The 15,007-nt window shown below is 42.9% G+C and overlaps 1 protein-coding gene across 6 annotated transcripts in view; it reads left to right on the forward strand.

Moving 5' to 3' along the window:
• The window catches only part of Kdm3 (Lysine demethylase 3), a 112,340-nt gene that overhangs the window by 64,123 nt on the left and 33,210 nt on the right, over positions 1 to 15,007 (forward strand). The gene's annotated exons all lie outside the window — the stretch shown is intronic.

Raw genomic sequence — 15,007 nt, forward strand, 5'->3', positions numbered from 1 at the left:
AATTTTTCAAGCTGGGGTCAAGCTTAATTGAGATGTTTACACAAATGAAAAAAGAAGTAGCTGGCTTTTCTGACGTGCGGTTAATCGGAGTAATTTTATTGTTCGCGCAAATCAATGAGACCTTTATTAACCGAATATTTTTATCCCAAACATCTTCTGTCCGAAAATTCCAAATACTTCCAAGTATAAATATCGACCTCGAATTCCGGAGAACTTTCAAAGAATCTATCGTCGAAGTTGAGAGAAGTTGACACTCTGTATACCGGCCGGTCGTTGCGGTTTGGTTTTCCTCCTCGGTTTGCAGCCCTCTCTTCTCACCGAGTCTCTCTCTCTCTCTCTCTCTCTCTCTCTCTCTCTCTCTCTCTTCCTTTTGCCGCTTCTCCCGTTCCTCTCGAGAGCCAGCGCTGAATCACAACCGCAAATATCCTCCTCCGGTAACTGGCTCCGCCGGCTCTTCTTCGAGCTCCCACGAAGGCGGGCCGCGGAGAAAAACGACGGAGGAAGATCGGCCAGAAGAGAAAAGAGAGCAGCGGTAAAAGAGACGGTGCAACGCGCCGCTCGGAGGTGGAGAGATACGGTTCCTCATCATGTACTTTGCGATGGCGATGCTGCGCTCCGCTGAGGCCACGATCTAGGTCAATAGAGAGCTCGGGTTTCTCTCTCCTCGACGGCGATTCAGCCGCTCTGTATTGGGATTGCGGAACTGTAAAATCGCGTCTATACGAACCGCGCGTTCTCTTCTTTTCGGCTCCGAACCAGTGTCGCGATCAGTGCAACAACGATCGTGAAAATCGTTGAAAATGATGCATAAATTGTCGACATTTGATCGCGCGCGAAAGAAAATGTTAACTTATTAATAAATATTTTTAATTTCAGAGGCCAATTATTATCAGCTTTAACTGAACTTTGACATGAATTTGCTGACGTACCCGTAGTTAAATAACGTGTAGGCATCGAGGAAATAATTATTGAGCTTTATTTATCGCTTTTCTTTGAAAAAAAAACTGAATAAATCAGCCGTTGGCTATATAAATTATGCGTCACCTAAATAGATTACGCATAGACAGATAATTTACATGTTAATACAGCATTACAAATAATTAGCATGCGTTATTATGTTAAACCGTGCTGTTTTTAAATAACAGAAATAAATTGCATATTTTAACGACGTACAAATAAACATAGAAAATCGCACATCACGGCATAGTATGTTTGTGAAAGCGAGCTAGAATTATCGTTATCTTAAATATGCAAATTATGATAAAAATACTTATCTTAAGTAACAAAATAAATCTATACACATATACACACACACGCGCGCGCGCGCGCAAATATTCTTTATGGATATAAAAATGGAAAACACTTTACATGTTCAAACTGTTGTTGTGATATTTCTGTTGATGTTTTATATAAAAGAGATCCCGTGCCCTCGATGAATTGCGTTAATTTTCGTTGGTACGTGCCAACGCGTGCTCGATAATTATATATTTTATTTTCAATCGATCAAAGTACGTGAACTTTGCGACAGGAGGAGACAAGGAGCAGTGATCGCTCTTAAAAGAGAAGCTCGTTACGCAATTATGGCCTCGCGGTTGACGACTGATATAAATAATAAATGGCGGATTCACCATGATATGCAAAAACCCACGTCACGATAGAGGAAGTTGTTTGCGGTAGATAAAGCGGCCAGACGGTACCGATTCAACCGATTCCAGCAGTTGTCGCAATAATGAACATACTTGAGGTACACGATCCTCTTTGCTCGCGCGGACTGGATGAGAAGTAAGCGTTAAACACGCGTAACAAACGCGCCGTTTATTTTTTTTCCTACTCGACCGCCTGATGTCGTTGATACGAGTAACAACATTCTATTTTTGACAGCGGGGATTTTTGACAGCCGGCTCGGCGGAAAGCAAAAATATAATTTGAACAGTCACTTGCTGTAATTGCATTTAAATATATGCGGCATACATCGGGTCAACTATTCGTGGTGTCGAGTTATGTCATGTGATCGCGTGATTAATCGCTCTTAATTCCCTTATAATCGCGCCGCGATCCGATAATTACATTCCGCGCTGCTTCCGCACTGCGTGCAAATTCATTCTCATTATCGAGCGCGTGACTTCTCTCTCTCAGTCCGAAGGTCAATGTATCGCTGAGTATCTCGAGGGAGGTGTGAAACACTACGTGTTTCATATCCTCCGTCTCTCTCTCTCTCTCTCTCTCTCTCTCTCTCTCTCTCTCTCTCTCTCTCTCTCTCTCTCTCTCTCTCTCTCTCGTTTTAGGTGTTCGCAGTTTACGTTTATTCTTCCTTAAAAAAAAATCGGTGATGTTGAAGCGGCTGTTCGCCGTTATCTTATCTACATACAGCGTACGTATCAACCGCGGCAGTCCGACCGTATCGTTATCACATGCGTTTGACACCGCCCTCCTCGTGCTTCTCTTTCCCTCTTCCTCTATCCGTATCTTCTCCGCCCTTTGGCTGCATCTGGAAACCGCAGCTATCGGCGAATGCGCGCAGTCGCGGAAACAACCACGCAAGAAACCCGATCGTGTTACAACGCGGCATTTTAGAAGTAGAAGATTGGAAACTTCCGTTCATTATATATATATATATATAAAACTTGATAAATGGCTTTGTAACGCGATTATATTTATCAACAATGAAATATGTCTACGATGAAAACATTAGGAAAGAATTTATGAATCAGTTTGAGCAGACAAATCCAGTTGTCCTTTGTCGATCATTATGTCCAATTAAGAGTGACTATTGTGACTACAACGCAAGTGCAAGATAAATATCTGAAATATCCTAAACCGGTGACATGATTCATCGATAGCATATACGTAACGTTCACTTTTATCTCTGTTAATTGATTGTAGATAAAATATGTTGTTTTGTTTTTATAGTTTCAAAGAACTTAATATGCTCTCGAATGTTTTGCATATTTCTATTTGTGACTCCCGAGATAACGTGACATCGCGAGACGCAGATATTAATCGATATTTTCCTCAGTGAATGTTGCGGCATTTATTTTCTTTCCCCGATGATTTATCGTAGTAACGTCGCGTTCTCTTTTACATCTTCCGAGAATGATTTAACACATTTGAATTTTCGTTATTATGCGCGCTTGGTTAATTATTCGGGGCTCTCCCACGCTCGCGTCACGATAACACTCGCGCAAGAATACCAGGAAGGAAAATCTGTTCTCTCTCACGTTTATTAGACCCGCTGGGTATCGATTAGCTGGCGAGTTTTCTCGGCCTCGGCCTCACGGACAAAGGAAGCGCGCGATTTACAACGCAGCCAAAACGGCTGCGAGTTAACGCGTTGGATCGCGCGGAATTCGTAGAAGAAGATGGAATAGGATACCCCTCTCGCGGAGTCTTGGCTTTGGTCCCAACTGGCTCCGGAACGTGTAAACGGGGGCGAAGTAATCTCGCATTCGGGATATCGCGCGCGAGAGCGGGAGAAAGGGACATTTATTATCCGCTCCGACAGTGTGTCTCTTTAATCATTTCCATCCCGCGACTCCGATCAAACTCGCGCATGTAAACTCTGTAAACAAATTTGTACGATCGAAAAAATATTCCCCCCTTCACGGGGAGTTTTTGCCGAAACGAGCAAGATTGGATATATGATCTTTGATAATTTTTATATTATATAAATTTTTTTATAACTATTTAATATATTATCGTAGTTATATTATATTTAATACGGTAGTAAGTAAAAAAAAAAAAATGGAACAGTTGATTTTCGATAAGTCGATGTAATTTGTACTAGATATATTTTACAATTTCGCACAATATTTTGCCTTAATCAATCATTCGGACGTGGTAAGAAGATATTCAGACACGGGCTGGATTTGCGTAGATGTCTCGTTCCACATGCCAAATCATGCTTGCATACGCAAGCAAATGAACTCGTATGACGCCAACGGATGTAAAATTCATGAAATCTATTCAATTTGAATATGTAAAGTGTATGCTAATTCATCAATTAATTTTTTTCTGTGATGTACTTGTGTGAGTAATATTTTTTAGGAACAGATAACGTGCGATAGTGAACTAGATGTGAATTCCACGCGTGAATTCTTTCTATCATCGAAATTATTTTCGAGACACTTTCGTTATTATTCGGGTCGCAGCCTCTGTGAAGATCCGTCGGCGCGACGGGAGGAAACCGCCTCGGCTTATCGACGACCTCGGGTTCATCTTGTGAAAGATCGTTTACCCTCGAGAGCGAGAAACGACTCGTTAGCGAGAAGCGCAGCTTCATCCGCGCGAGACTTTTATCGGCCGACTTTTATTTTAAATTTTATCATGCACGTGGTTTATTTCGGAGCCTACGCACGATAATCGCTATTTTGAGAACTGTGATACACAACCTCGTCATATCCGTGCTACGGTCAACAGCGATAGTACGCGAAAGAAACCGGAATTGCAATGTCAACTTTGTGAAATTTCTCAATTGCAATATGTCAAATTTTTTTCCCCTGAAATATTTCTACATCTTTGATTTTGATGTTTTTTTTTTTTTTTACATTGATATATATTTAATGTAAAGGTTTCCAAAATTCTTTTTTATATGACTTGCACACATTTTTACGAGAATAATTCGGAGCGATTCTAAAAGAAACGTTCATCAACCTAGTGATCTTCCTTTCGATTTGTTTTGCAACAAATCTCATCTATTTTGACCAAATGTGTCTTCGTGGTTCTTACGCAAGTGATCTTTGTGGCCAAAGCAAGCTGCACAGCAATAAAGAATTTACCATATCGTTTCCGTGAAGACAAGTTTTAATTTGTGAACATTTGAGTTGGCAAATGTATCCTATTTACATACATGAACGATATTATTTTTGGCATTTTGAAAATAGTGCACGGTAATTCTGTACGATTCGCGTATCAAAATATACAATTAGTTGTTTCCAAAAGTATCGACGAGAGCTTTATAAACTCGCGGTTGTTATTTCTATAACGCTTGGCATCGATCGTAATTTTAATAAAATAAATTTGAATTTATTTTGGAAAATGTAAGTCTCAACGTATATTTATTTCCTTGTTAAACGCGCGCGGACGATACAGGACGACTTTTCAACACGATCTTTGACTCATGTATTGCAAAGCGATACGAGCGTGAATATTTGCTTAGTAATTAAATTACGAGATATTTTCCTGTATGCGTGGTGTATATCTTGTTTGCGTGGTCAGAAAATTATTTCACAGTCGTAACAGAGTGAGTCTTTATCTCTCGATACGATAAGTAATTCCATCAGCCAGAGGCATTCTCTCGTGCGGAGCGACTCACCGAACGAAACAGGGCGTTCTACTTGCACAATCGCTTTTCCACGCGTCTTTATCGCTGACGTTTGTTTTTTTAACGCGCAGTGATTCAGTTCGATTTACGCGCTACAAATTCTCGGTAAATTCCTTTCGGTATCGTAAACAATTCAAACGTAAGCTTCCTTTCCGCATTGGTAAAGAGAATAACAGGCGAGAGATAAACATTCAAACACAACGAGCCACGCCTGTGTCGGCTGCTCGGCCGGCCAGTCGGCCAACTAATTTTCCCGCGCGGGAAAAAAAAAAGAAAAAAAAAACCATCGCCTCGTTACACCTACCGTCCGTTTAGAACGACGTTGCAGTTTCTCGCATAATGCGTTCCATTCTACGACTAGGATCGGCGCCAAGTGCATGTTTACGGAAATCTCGGCGGGGCGGCGGGGGCGATAAGGGGGCGGGATCTCGTGCGAGTGAAAGACTAGGTTTATTCGCGGACGCGCCGGACAGGCCGGAGACAAAAGGCGAGAATCGCGCGGATCTGGATCCGCGCGCGAGTTATAAATGGTAGCTTGTTTATGGAAACGCGATATAGCGGACGTGGCCGACGAGGCGTTCGCGAAAAGTGAGAATCTCGCTTCTCCCCCCGGCGGTTGCGACCTTTCGATACGACCCTTAATCGCGATCGCCTGTTGACGTCATCTTTTTCTCCCTCTCTCTTTCTCTCTCTCTCTCTCTCTTTCTCTCTCTCTCTCTTTCTGTTTCTCGGTCGATGACAACGAACGCAATGACGATAATCGACGAAAATTTTACTCGCATTAAGGTTATCTGACGATTGCCACATGCGCCGCTAGGAAGGATGACACAATTATTGAGTTTCGATTTGCGCGATGCTTTCTTTCTCTGCTTTTCTCTTGTCGGCGTAAACATGAGGATTAATGCGATACAAACGATATTCACTCGAACGTAATGAATTGTTCAAGCTATTTGTTAATATTCCATATTATAGATACAGCAAAAAAAATTTTTTGCAAACATATTTTTTGCAATTTTTTTGCGTCGGCCTGTTTTTTTTTTTTACAATACAAATGTAAACAAATTATGCAGATGAGTATGAGTCAGTAGGTAGTAGTTTGAAAATTATAAAAAGAATATATTTGCGCGTCGCGAAATTACCTCTCGACCTTACGACGTTTCTTTCCTGGCTACTTCTCGGGATGAAACATGCACCTTTTTTTTCTACCGGTTTCTACCTAGGATCCATCGCATTAACGCGTCGGAGGAATTGGCTTCCCGGAAGCCATGCTCGTTCCGCGCGGTTTCGTAAAGTCGACTGACATAGAAGCGTGATCCGACTATTTTTAAAACCGTGGCCCCTTGTGTCACCTCCGCCTATCCGCTCGGTGCAAGTAAGCTCGCCTGTAATTTCCGTCATGTAATTTCCGAAGGAGTTCGGTAACCCGGCCGGCCGTTTGTCGTTCCCTTGATCTTTAGTCGCATCGCGAGTGATTTACCGCCTCACTATCGTCTCTGCCTTCCCGTCGCCAATTTATATTTCAAGCGGGGAGAAAAATACGCGTGCATATATCGCGAGGGAGAATACATCGCACCGTTTCCCTCCCGATTCCCATTTTGTTTGAAAAATTTGATTTTTACAAAACACGCGTTGACTTCGTTCCAATGATCGGAAGCGAGAGATAACTTTATCTCCGAGGTTTTCGAAAATATCATCAATAACGATACCAAAATTTTCCACGATTTCTCCTTTATTTTCTATTTTATGAAACATTAAAATTTTATCGACGGATAAAATTCTTATTTTGGACGATTATTTTCCACTGGTTTATTATTTTAGTAATTTTCGTTGAAAGTAATTTTCATTGAAATTATAATTTGTATATATATATATAATTTGTATAATAAGCTTTTGTCTAGTCGCGATTTGTGAAGACCGCGATTTGCACCGCAAGTTCCACGAATATGATAATTTTATTCTAAAACATTTCTTATTCTTCTTGTTTCGAGAATGTTTATTTTCCACTACGTTGCATCATGCTTCACAAATATTAAAATGTGATTACTGTTAATGAAGATGACTTGTGTATTCTCGGTTTCTAAAGCTCTTTCGATTTTACATTCCGGGAATATCGCAATTTTCTAATAAACGATTCTCGTTATATTATTTTCGATTAAAAGAGCTATAAAATTGAAAATTATATATTTTTCTTTGCAGTTCGTAAATACAACTTTTCTTCCGAGTTTTTATTATATATTTTTATGTATATCGATCTTTTGTTCGATTGATGTTTCATGTACGTATCATATATCATTATATGCAAGAAAGTCGTTTTTGTATCTATTTTTTTCTAAGCGTACTTGCTACGGTTACTTTTGTTTGCATTCTAAAATAGCGAGTCAATTGTGTTAGCCCTTTGTGGTGTCTTCGAGATGACTCTCTCTTCTTAGTAGTGTCCAATTCGACCTTGCAAGGACATTCCAAATTTAAAGTTTCAAGTGCGCTTTGCAGTCTTATTAAAACTTGAAACCATGGAATTTTCATCTTTCGGTCATGGACATTTTTTTCCAGGACTAACGCTTTCAGCAGCGGTATTTGATAAGAACAGAATACACCATGATATATATATATATATATATATTTGTTCATTCATTTACTTATTTATTTATAAACGACCGTAGCAAGTTCTACATTTTTCTAAAATTGAAATCAAACTTTTGCTCGTTTCGTGATTGTGAGAATTTCCAAGTAACGAAAAGTAACTTTTACTTGCAAATAACGACAGCAGGTTAATTCGATATCTCGCATATTTCGTATAACTGGAGGCTATAGACCTTTGGTATTAATTTTCGTGTTTCTCCCGCTAATCAAAATACTATCGACGACTACTCCGAATGCGGAATGGAAGTTCCGAGCAAAGCACGCGGCACCGATTATGCGCGATTTGAATTCCCCCCTCGCCGTCGTGCCATTATTGCGGGTGTCCCGAAAAGCACCCTTGGATCGATCGACCGTATCAACCCTCGGAAGCCGCCCTCGCGTGAGCATTCGACCTTTCGTGCCTGGATTTCCCCTCACGGATTTATTGATCGTCCCCTCGGCTTTCCGCTTCGATGCGACGCGTTCCGTACACACGGACGCACAGACCCCTCGGTTTGCGTAATATAAACGCCGTGTCGTTCATTTCCCGGCTTTTCTTCTGTGCGCCGTACCGTTCGACCGATCGTAAAACATTATTTCCCGACGTGAAACTTCCTCGGGCCCGGATTAAATCGACGGAGAGTCCTCTCTTTCTCTCCTCTCCCGACTCTAGATAGGTTGCGTAAATAATTTTCGAGCCAGCTGCGGCAATTTACAAGGGGCATTCACCGCGCGGTGGTCATTATTTTATGCTGTTTCTTGCTGCTCGTACACTCGTAAACAGTAAAAGATACGTGTTTCACCTTTCACAAAAGTTTTCAACTTTGCGAGGCCCTCGATCTCTAAAATCTAGCCAAAATATACTTAATAAAATCACAAATAGTACAAATAATATTGTTAACTGTTAACAAATAATGTTTGAATTAAGAAATTAGGTCAAACGTTGTCGCTATACATATCCTCCTCCAATTTACAAATTGCAAATTGTTGCAAATGCGTTGTAATCCAAGCTATAATTTATTATCGCGGGAATTATTTGTAATACAGAGTGATCCAAGAGAATCGAAATAGTCGAGTATTTTCTACCTCTTCCTTTACCGAGGAAGTCTCAAGATCGTTGGATTAAATCGACGGTGAAGTCGGAGCGAAGGATTTTTATGCGCCAGCAGCTGCTCCTTTCTAAATTCGACGTCGCGACTTTGTCCGCGAATTTTGCAACGCGCCTGTGCGATCGTCGCCTGCGATCTACACGTCACGTCGTAATATTCACACCGAGCAGTCTCGTTCTCGTTCGAGTGCTCCGGCCGAAAATAGAGCGCGGCGGGCCGGAGAAGCGCTTATTAGAAGTTAGCCCCCACTTTTAGAAATAACTTATTTTGAGAGTTGTACTGAATTGTGCTAGATTTGTGCTACATTGTGCTCGAATTTTAAAACCGTAATGTGAAAAATGTCACAAAAAATGAAAAAAAAAAAAACGATGTTTTAAGCTAGATTCCCACTTTGCGATTTTTTAAATTTTCTCGATTGTGTTAGGTTGTGCTAACATTGTGCCAAAATATTATCTTTAAAAAATAATAACAATAGAAGTTATGATAAAAAATAGATTTTAAAAAAATATATATAAATAACATTTATTCTTGTATCAGTCGTGTAAAGAGCATACAAATGCATTTTCTAACATATACTCGTTTAGCACAAGTCGGCACAACCGTCGGTTTCGTCAGCACAACGATATGAAGGGCACTTTACTCTCGAACGCGGCCCTTCGCGCATGCATTTTTTATGTTAAAAATTCGGGTTTGTAGTTACTCGATATTGATAATACTGCATATCTGAGTTGTGTTAGCCTAGCAGGCTTTCCGCGCGTAGGCTCCGTCCGCGTCTTGCGCGAAATGCAAATTTCAGGAACCGAAGTACCCAAGAAATTCTGAGAAGCTTACGTAAAGCCAATTGGGATCGGGATATATACTTTTGAGATTTACTCCTCACTTTGCGATTTGGAAATATACGAGCGGTCAAATAGTTGGAGCTGGGACATGCGAAACACGCGCCGCGTGTTTCTCTTTTCTTCCCAAGAAACAAACATCAAGTACAAGTGATATCGCGACTATTAAGCGGATCGTATCAAAGTTTAGAGACCGTGTAAAAGTAACATTCAAGTGTATTTAATAATATTTAGATATATTTCTGGAAGAGAGAGAAAAAAAATGGATATATTCGAGGAAACTGTCAGCTAGACGCGGGAGTGTGATCGCGCAAAATAGCAGGAAATAGCGCGAAAAATTGCGCGAGTAATGAAAAGTTGGAGTAATCTGCGTAGTCTCTATTTTAGAAACGACGACGACAACGACGAACGGCGAAATACCGGCTTGTCCCGAGATATCGCGATTCGGCATATTGCGCTTGCTCCGAGTGTCGTCGCGCGAACGACAGATCAAATATAGAACCACTTATCGGATCCGACGTAAATATATGCCGAGACGTTTGTTCCGCGACGGATATTAACACACGAGGCGAGTTGCACGAGGCGTATAGCTGCGTAGCTAGCAGGTGCTCGCATTTCGACGGAGAAACTAGACGGCGAGAGCTGGGAGCCGAGGGGCGGGGAGGAGGGGAGGGGGGGAAGGGCGGGGGAGAAGGGGGAAGGAAGCCGTAAGGTTAGTGACATTTACCGAGAGAGCAACCTCTCGCCCGTTGGGCCCTCTATAGACCGTTGTCGGCCGACAGTTCGCGGAACTAGTTTCGCCGTCGTAAATGCGTCGCGTGTGACACAGTTCATTCAGTGTGGCAGCCGGTCGGGGAAACAAAAGTCGCGCTCTCATTAACTTGAGAAAATCTGTTGCCTTAAACGTACGCGCAGCGATTCAGGAGAGAGGCGGGGGAGGGGGGAGGGGCGGAGAGCATCGCGAGCCGCTTTATTCGCGCGTATCTGTTATATTATTCATCACTCCGACTTATTCTTTCTCTCCTTCTCTTATTTCTATTTTTCCACGTCTGCGCGCGATGTAACACGTGACACGTTACAAAGGACACGTTTCTAAATTCCTTTGATAAATTTCTGGAGTGAATTCACGTTTATACGTACGATTACGATAGCAAGCGTATTCTTGTATACTTTGCTGTTGATCTTCTCAGTGATTCTGATGAACATAACATTTCTGCGATATTCGTTTGTGTGCTCGAAGAATTTTATCCGAGAGAACCGAATAAACCTGTCTTTCTCTTTCGTTGAAATTGAACAGCCGTATAAACGCCATCATCGCATTTCTTTTCGCTGGCGCGTCGCTCATTTCTGGGTTATGCGTGCCAATAAGACAACGAAAACGAAAGTCACGCGCGGACGCCTCTCGTCGTGCTTTATTGCCCGCTGCTTCGGTCGTATATCGGACACCGACCTCTTCAGCTCTTCAGAAACTTGGCGAGTCCGAGAAAACGATACAAACTTTTGCCTTTATTTATACGCGCACTTAGACGAAGGCACTCATCCATCGTCGAACAAAATTTCAACTTTGTTGAAGCTGTGATTAACCACCATAATTGACCATAAGTTATTCGGTTATTTTAAGAAACCACGTATACACCTCATTAGTGCGCTTCGTGCGCGGGATAATAATAATATAGATCGTCGCGCACACAATCTGGACGGAGCACCGTCGTAATCACAACCGCGATGTCTTCCACGAGCGTGTCATTAGTCAAGCACACTTTCTCCACCTATATCATAGCCGGGGCTAATGATCCAAAAATGGATAGATCATCTTTGGCCAAGGCCGCCGCCTCGCTTTTCGTTACTCAATCACCGGGCTTTCCCCCGGGAACTCTCGACCGCGCGATTATTTTACGGCGCGACCGTTGTGATTTACGATCCTCTCCAAGTCGACGTAATGCAAATGCGTGATAAATCACCGGCGGGCGATCGTATTGTTCCCACGAGCGCGCGAGACGTCGCGTCTACGTGGCCACTTCTGCGTCACCCGATAGACGTGGCTGTTACGCCGAGGCGTATCTCTCGGCGTGATATACCCAGGCTATCTAAATGATGCATTGGTCGTGCACACGTACGCGCACGCTTACACGACGAGAGTGTAAGACGAGAGTGCGCGCGCGCGCGCGCGCACACACACACACACACACACACACACACACACACACACACGCGCGCGCGCACGAATTTCATTCCGTTTCTCGATTTCATTCCCCTCCCACCTGCGTTTTTCATTTTTCTTTTTCCTTCTGTCTTTCCGTCTCTCTCTCCTATTCGTTGTTTTCCGTCTGCGTAGAATTACGTCACGTAGAAACCACGATAATCACGCGGCGGGTGCAGAAAGCGTAGGAATGCAAGCGCTAATTTACCGCGCGATACATATAAAGCAATACAGGCGCAACATAGGCGCAACGCGGGGGGGGGAGAGGGGGGGGACGCATCGCGGCCAGCCGGAGGACTAATGAGTTTTATTCACGCGTGCGTTTCACGTTTCAGCATTTTCTTTTTCTTTTTTAACATATTCTCATCCTACGGAAGCGACAGACGCCCGTATTTTCGTGATATTCGAAAATATGTCTGCATCATACTTTTTCTTTTTTTTTTTCTCTCTCTCTCTCTTCTTTCGAAATGTCGCCTAACTTTTCGAATGCCTTCTGGAGAAGCTGATTCTTCAAATATCGAGATCCCGACGGATCTGGTAAAAGTGAATGTCATTCGAAGACACGATAGGATGAAAATTTTCGAGGAAATCGCCGAGAGAAAGAGTTTAGAATTTTCATTGCCGCGTGACAAGACTTTAAATCAAATGTTATCGTTCCAACATTTTATCTTTCTTTACGTCAGTTTCTTAACGATTTTTCAAAATTTAGATAACGCTCCTCGCTTCCAGATAGAAAGATTTATCGCGGCTTGTGTTGGTGCGCGCAAAGTGGGTCACCACATCGCTCTCGGAGGAGCGGCACTTCCGGCGAAAGAAAATTTTTTCCGGACGGTCGTTAATGCGGCTAATCGGACGTTCGTGATTCATATTCATTGCCGTTACCTTGGCGTATGGAATCTGCGGTCGATCGGCCGGTTGACCTCGGTCTGTGAGAAAAATCATTTGTCTCTCCAACAGTGGTAAATTGAACGTCGCTCGTTTTTTTTTTTTTTTTTTTTTAAGGCTCACGTGTGTTTAATAATCAGTCTCGTATCGCGATCGAAATTATTCGTCTTCGCGACGATCGAGTTACGCAACGCGAAACCCTCGTCAGTCTGTCCTCATGCTCGATGACGATTTTTCCTCGTTATTATCTTATTCATAGCGTATCTCCGTCGCGCTCTCTCAACATGACGGGCGAAGATTGAAAATCGCCTCGACAAAGGTCGCCGGCTCTATTTACGCGCCGGTTGAATTTACCTTGCAAATTGTCTCGTGTTTTGTACAACTCCGCGCGTGTATCGGATATGTTGCGTTTTTTCTTCGTTCAAATTTACATCGAGACAGAAATTTATATCCGCACATATGCACACGTACGGTTTCTTTTTGTTTGTGTTACTTTACTCGATTCGCATTGAATTAGACCTGTCAAAGAAATTCTTTGATTATTCAGGGCGTCATTTAAAAACTGTAAAATTAAATTGTGCCGAGAAGCGATTTTCGATTTCTTTTCATTTTTTCTAGCGTTACGTAAACGCAAGTTATTTATAGGAAAATCAACAAGTTTTTTTTTTTTTTATCGAATCTAACAGCATTATCACGGTCAACGGCGAAATCGGGTTAGGCATAGCCAGCCATCGTTCTAGATCACGTTCGTAGTTTGCGTCCGTATCCGTCATGCTCGAGATGTATTGCGAAACGCGGCACGAAGTTTAATGGTCGTGGAAGGAAAATTAACGCTGGCTTCCTTCTCGAATGCATTCACCTCGCACGACGGAGTAAAGAGGCGTGCAAACAAGGACGGACAGCCACGTCGAAGGAATACCGGGACTGGCAAACATTCCTCTCGGAACTGTGCTCGTTTCGGAATTGCAAAGCCATAAAATGCCGCGCGACGGCGAATCTTTAGCAACGACGGAAGTGCTCGTTTTCGAATACACACCGTGAAATATCTCGTTACGTGGCAGGTGGGAATACAGAATGCAATTATAATTCGTCGGAGCGTAACTGTTGAAACAGGCGAGAGCGCTAACGTTGAATAGCATAATTAATGCCGCGTCGATAAAATTAATTACATGAACGCGAAAGTACGTATTATTCTGCATTACGGGGAGGGGGGGGGGAACCGCTGTAAAGCCAACGTGAAACGTGCGATTTTATCGTTGGCGCTCGATTAGAAAATGCTACTCGATATTTTCTATCGCGCGCACGTGGTTCTTGACCGCGTTAGAATTTGGATCAAAGCACCGGGAGGTCGAAGGCGGTACGCGAGGAATTCCCGGGGCGCCTTGCAAAATTCATGAGACTCGTGTAGATTCGATCGGGGAAACGGGTCCGGAGTATATAATCGTGCCCGAGGCGGGCGTGAAATATCGATGCCCGTGATCGTGCCATGATCGATAAGCGATATGGGAACGATTATATTTCATCCGTCGTCCGATCGATCTCTCGCGGGGGTCCGCGATTTTATCCCTTAATTGAACGCCGCTGCGTAAACGCCACGGACACGGCACGCGTCGCGATTTACGCAACGCGCGTTATTTATTATTCAAATTACGATCTCGCGCCAAGGTGATTCGTCGTCGATCCGTTTCGTGCGTCGTCCTTGAGATTCCTCGAGTGACGAGCAACCAGATAACAATGAGGAGTTGTAGCCGTTGTCTCCTTGTGCGCTTTTGTGTGTGTGTGTGTAAACAAACACACACACACACACACACACACACACACACACACACCGACTCTCTCCGTTAATATTCTGGCTGATCAATGGATTCTCCGAAACACGGCGAAATTTCTATTTTCTCACGTGTTACGTCCGGGAATAACCCATGCCGATGTAAATATTACGCAAAAACGGATCTGTTTTGATCGAGCAAAGCGGAAAAGCAAAGCACCGGCGTCGTTATTATTTGCTCGCTCAGTAACGCGAGACTTTCGCTATCGC

Source organism: Pogonomyrmex barbatus, unplaced genomic scaffold, assembly GCF_055798465.1.
Source record: "Pogonomyrmex barbatus isolate J1 unplaced genomic scaffold, ASM5579846v1 scaffold3, whole genome shotgun sequence".
Lineage (NCBI taxonomy): Eukaryota > Metazoa > Arthropoda > Insecta > Hymenoptera > Formicidae > Pogonomyrmex > Pogonomyrmex barbatus.